We start from the raw sequence: 6205 nt of genomic DNA, 5'->3' as shown, positions 1-6205 counted from the left end.
CACTCCTTGGTGTATACACAAAGGACTTAATATCAGCATACTACAGTGATGCAGTCACATCAATGCTTATAGCAGTGCAATTCACAATAACTAAGCTATGGAACCAACCTAGCTACCCTTCAACAGATGCATGGATAAAGAAAATGTAATACATAAACACAATGGAATATCACTCAATCATAAAGAATGAAATTAAGGAATCTCCTGGTAAATGGATGGAACTAGAAACTGTCATGCTATGTGAAATAAGCCAAACCCAAAATAAAGGCTGAATGTCCTCTCTGGTATGTGCATGCAAAGCCACAATAAGAGAGGGTGGGGAAGGGAAGAACAGAAGCTCATTGGATTAGACAAAGGGGAATGAAGGGAAGGGAGGGGGAATGAGAATAGGAAAGAGAATGAATCAGACAAAGCTTTCCTATTCTTATATGTGGATACACACCCAGTGTAATTCCACATGTACAACCACAAGAATAGGATCCTAGAGTAACTTATATCCCATGTGTAGATAATATGTCTATATGTCACTCTACTGTCATGTACATATAAAAAGAACACATTTTTTAAAAGACTAAGGGCAGCCCACTGGGCAGAACACAGGGAGCAAGCAGTGCCAGGACGGTGCCAAAAGATTACCTGCTGAAAGAGTGTGCCAAAGGGCACATCACCATGAGTTAGGCACCAGACACCTGGCAGCAGGAATGCCCGGCCCACCTGAGGTGCTGCCTGGACCCCAACCAGCTATAGACCCCTCCACCCACTACCCCATGCTCCTGTGGGTGGGGGCACAGCCAAGCATGCCAGAAGGCACCAGGACATGCTTTGGTTTCCACTGCTGATCTGCCTGGGTTTGAGCACCCCACCCTGGATCACAATAAACAAATGCATCCTCATGACTCAAGAAATGCACTCCAAAAATGGAAACTTTTATTTCTTTGCAACAATCACCTAGATGTCAATTAACACGGAAGCAGAAAAGGGACACAAATGTTTTAGCTCAAGTTTTTGCTCATACATAACTTCAACATCAGCATCTCAGGAATACTCCTCTATGTTTCCCAAAGTTTTTCTCACTGCTTGTATAACAAACAAAAAGAAATAAAAACATACTCAACACAGTGGGAAGGTTCATGGTTCTGAAAAGGGGATCTGGCAGGTGATGTCTTCCCATGGTGGTCTGTGGATGCCACTGTGGACAGTGCCAATTCTATGGTTTGGATAAATGCCCCCCAGAGGCCCAAGTGTTTTAACCCTTTCATCTAAGGTAGTATAGGCACTCGGTGCACCACTAACGGGAGTCCTAACTGGAAAAAGGTGGGTCACTAGGAGGGTGCAAATGAAGGGAGATCAGGACCTCCAGGAGCCTCTTTCTCTTTTGCCGCCTGGCTATCATAATGTGAGCACCTTCCTCTGTACTTGTTCCTGCCATGATGTACTGCAAAATCCTCAGGGCCAAATGTCCATGGACCGAAACCTCTGAAATCATCAACCAAAACAACTTTTTTTCTTTGTAAGTTGCCTTATCTCAGGTATTTCTAATAATCATGGAAAACTGACTAACAAAGCCAATAATACCAATGGCTCAGCAGATGCCAAGGAGGGAAAAATACAACAAATGGGGTCTTTTCACAGTCAATTTACTGAATCTTCTATTCCCACTCCAGGGTGTGGGGGCACAATCCTTCCAAGGCAATTCCTCCGCTTGAATCCCTTCCTTATCCTAGCTGATATCAACATTAGCAATGTGCTACATGCATGTGAACATATGTTCCCTGTTGATAGAAGAACTTGCTGCCAGTTTTTGACACAATGCTCCATAATCACACTTGAATTTACTTATGTTTTAGGGGGTTTTTTTCTATGTAAGAGTTTCCTGGAAATATTTGCATTTTTCATTTTCCTAGATGCTGCCATGTGGCTTTCCACCAAGGCTGGTCCTATGAGCACGTTGTGGAAGCAGACAGCCTGATGGGTGTACAGTGCTGTCTGGTGTGTCTTTAATGATCCTTCCCTGCCTGGAGGAACTGCATGCTCTTGGATCTGTACTTGAGTCTCCTATCTCACGCCTCATCTCCTATATGTCTGTTACTCCCTTCTTCCTTTGTAAGGAAAGTGCAACTTGTGATGAGCTTGAGTTTTTGCTGCTGAAGATCAACCCATGATGAGACTGCTCACCTTTCTGCTATAAATGTGAATGTAAACACATCTTGGTTTCCCAACTCATCAATTTGTTTTGCTCTTTATCATTTACTTCCTCCCAGTTTCCTTCAGCACTGAAACAATGCAGGTCCCCTTATTATTGTCTTGCTATTGTAATATAGAAGTCTAATTTTTCCACAAGTTAGAATCACTGTGATACCAAAAGAAGACACAGACACATCAAGGAAAGAAAACTTCAGACCAATATCCCTGATGAATATAGATGTAAAAATTCTTAAAATTCTAACAAATCGCATACAAGAATATATTATAAAGTGAGTGCACCATCAAGTGGGGTTCATTCCAGGGATGCAAGGGTGGTTCAACATCCAGAAATCAATAAATTTAATTCATTACATCAATAGACTTAAAGTTAAGAAAGAGGTGAACAGGGTCAGATCAAGATGGCAGTGCAGGTGGTACAGGAGGTGCAGGCGGTTCATCTCAAGTCTGACGCTTTCCTAGTTTGTCTCAACCACACTTTGAGCACAGAAAAGGAAGAGGTGATGGGGCTGTGCATAGGGGAGTTGAATGATGACACAAGGAGTGACTCCAAATTTGCATATACTGGAACTGAAATGCGCACAGTTGCTGAAAAGTGGACACTGTCAGAATTGTTCACATTCATTCTGTCATCATCTTGCGACATTCTGATAAAAGGAAGGACCACGTAAAAATTTCTCCAGAGCAGCTGTCAGCAGCCTCAAAAGAGGCGGAAGAGGTTGGCTGAATTAACAGGTCGCCCCATGAGAGTTGTGAGCTGGTATCATTCCCATCCTCATGTAACTGTTTGGCCTTCACACGTTGATGTTTGCACACAACCATGTACCAGATGATGGATCAAGGTTTTGTAGGACTTATTTTTTCCTGTTTCACAGAGGATAAAAATACAAAGACTGGTAGGGTACTCTACACTTGCTTCCAATTCATACAGGCCTAAAAGAACTCAGAGTATGAGAGAATTGAAATTCCAATCCATATCAGCAGTGGAGCTGCTCAAGATCCTATGCCAGGAGGAGCAGGATGCATACAGGAGGATTCACAGCCTTACACATCTGGACTCAGTAACCAAGATCCATAATGTTTCAGTGTTTACCAAGAATCTGTGCAGTCAGATGTCAGCAGTCAGCGGGCCTCTTCTACAGTGGTTGGAGGACAGATTGGAGCAAAACCAACAGTACTTGCAGGAGTAACATCAAGAAAAAGAAGAACTTATGCAAGAACTTTATTCCCTAGAATAAAGCAGGAGACAAAATGGGAACAGATGAAAATATCCAGTATAAAATTAATTAAGCTATATCAATTTTGATGAAGAAAAAGTTGGAGGACTCACTTGACCTGACTTTCACTTACTATAAAGCTACAGTAATCAAGATGTTAAAGTATTGGCAGAGGGATAGACACATAGAACAGTGGAACAGAAGAGAACTCAGAAATAGACCCACATAAATATGCCAAACTAATTTAACAAACAAATAAAGACAATTCAATGAAGAAATCAAGCTGAAGCAATTGGATACATATTTTTTAAAAAAGAGCCTCAACCTAAACCTCACAAAAAAGTTTCTATAAAAGTTACCTCAAAATGTATCATGGAAGTCTGGGGTGGTGGAGGTTAGCTGCGGTTGTAGGAAATCCCCTTTCTGAAAGACACGTGGGAAACCTGTTTAGATACCCAGAGCAGTGCCAAGATGGTTAGAAATGGGACAAAACATGGTGGACTTCAGCAGAGTCTTTACAGACAGAAGCATCTTGCTTCTAAGGAGCTGAAACTCAAGATTGCTGATCTGTCGGGTTCAGAGTACAGTAAAGATTAGTGGGGTTTCAAGATGGCGGCCTAGAGGGTGGCTGCATTTCATGTTGCTCCAGGACTCAGGATTCAATAAAGGAGATATTGAGAGACTTGGGACCAACTCAAAGCAGCCGGGTGACTCTCTCTCGTTAGGGAGGCGTCCTGGATGGGACGGTAGTCCCGGAATGCAGGGAACTTTGTGAAGTAGAGCTGCTGGCGAGAAACCCCTCCCCCTGCTGGAGCAGTGAACTCGGACAACTGGGAGCGTCATAGAGGAGGCCGCTTAGCACAGCGCTGGGACTCAGAGCAACCACTGGGGCTCCAGCGGCTGCCCAGGGGAGGAGCGGCGAGGAGAGTTGTGTGGACTCAGAACACCAGGGCCTGCCCTGAGGAGGACGAGGAGGAGGAGCACGGCCGCTTGGATTCGGAGTGACTGCACCAGAGCTACAGGCGGTTGCCAGAGGAGGGGTTGCGTGGCGAGCTGTTTGAACTCAGACCACTTCTGAACACCGGGACCCACCAGAGGAGTAGGAGGAGGAGGAGGAGGAGCTCGGCGGGTCATTTAGACTCGCAGTGACTGCATTAGAGCTCCAGGCGGCTGCTCAGAGGAGAAGGTGAGTGGTGAGTTGTTTGGACTTAAAGGGACAGCTCCTGAACACAGGGGGGCTGCCTGGAGGAGAAGCGTGGTGGGTCGCTTGGTCTCGAGTGGCCGCACCAGAGCTCCGGGCGGTTGCCCAGAGGACGCGTGCAGCGGGTCACGTGGATTCAGAGCCACTCAGAGCGACCGCTCCTGAATGCCCGGGGGGTTATCTGGAGAAGGAGGAGGAACGGGGAGGGTCACTTCGACTCGGAGTGATTGATTGCCCAGAGCTACGGGTGGTTGGTGGGAGGAGGAGGCACGCAGTGTTTCTTGGACTCCTAGTGACCGCACCAGAATACTGGGCGGCTGCCTGGAGGAAGAGGCGTGTGGCGGGCCTCTGGGACTCAGAGCGATTTTACGGGGCCCCAGGTGGCTGCTCAGAGGAGGGTTGCATAGCAAGGCGATTAGGTGCAGAGCAGGGTCCCAGGATCTAGGAGGCTTCTAGGTGGAAGAGCTGCACAGAGACAGGCTTAGGGGCGGAGTGAAGGTTCCAGGCCTGTGGGCAGATTCTCTGAGGAGGGGCAGCCTAAGGAGATTCATCTGCAAAGGGTGAGGCTCCCAGGCCCAGGAGGTAGGGCCGGGCCCCTGGGAACTTTGCAGAGGAAGGAAGTCCAGCCCAGGCAGTAGCTGTAAATTGAGGGGAACCTCTAGGAAGGAACTGACCAGCCAGACCTCCCCACCGGGTGAGTCTTCCCTGCCGGGTGAGGTTTCCCCACAAGGACGGTAAAACCAGAGACTCAGGCCCAAACAGGCCTTGTCTCAGCCCGCAGCCTAGTTCCCCTTTGGATGACCATTGGTCAACAAGTGGAGGCACCTTTGCACACTAGCAAGGAATATACCCCACCTGAAAGCCACCACTCCTAGAGAGGCAGCTTCCTTGTGGAGCACTGCATTATCAACTTCCTCCAAGACTTCAGCCTACTGAAGGCTACAGGGGGATATATATATAGAAATCTTCAGGGACATTGTAAGTAAATAGAGGAAATCTGCAACATCTCAGCGGTCCACTGATACCTGAACAATATGAGAAAACAAGGAAAGAAAATGCCCCAAACAAATCTAGATGTTACATCAAAAAAACCCAATGACAGCATGGTGGAAGAAATGACAGAAAAGGAGTTCAGAATGTACATAATTAAAATGATCAGAGAAGCAAACGATGAGATGAAAGAGCAAATGCACGCACTGAATGATGAGATGAAAGAGCAAATGCAGGCATTGAATGATCGCACCAATCGACAGTTAAAAGAGCAAATACAGGAAGCAAAAGATCATGTCAATAAAGAGTCAGAGATATTGAAAAAAAACCAGACAGAAATCCTTGACATGAAGGAAACAATAAACCAAATTAAGAACTCCATAGAAAGCATATCCAGTAGGATAGAACACCTGGAAGACAGAACCTCAGACATTGAAGGCAATATATATATCCTTGAAAACAAAGTTGAACAAACAGAGAAGATGGTAAGAAATCATGAACAGAATCTACAAGAACTATGGGATATCATGAAAAGGCCAAATTTAAGAATTAATGGGATTGAGGAAGGCTTAGAGAAACAAGCCAAAGGAATGAA

The 6205-nt window shown here is 45.7% G+C and overlaps 1 pseudogene across 1 annotated transcript; it reads left to right on the top strand.

The window, feature by feature from the left end:
* The first annotated feature begins 912 nt into the window (after window positions 1-912).
* Window positions 913-3747, top strand: LOC306657377 (lys-63-specific deubiquitinase BRCC36-like; annotated as a pseudogene). Its single transcript has one exon. The product of its transcript is annotated as a lys-63-specific deubiquitinase BRCC36-like (transcript).
* Window positions 3748-6205: the final 2458 nt, after the last annotated feature.

Source organism: Sciurus vulgaris, assembly GCF_902686455.1.
Source record: "Sciurus vulgaris genome assembly, chromosome: 3".
NCBI classification, from domain to species: Eukaryota; Metazoa; Chordata; class Mammalia; order Rodentia; family Sciuridae; genus Sciurus; species Sciurus vulgaris.
This window is presented reverse-complemented; position numbering and strand designations above follow the sequence as displayed.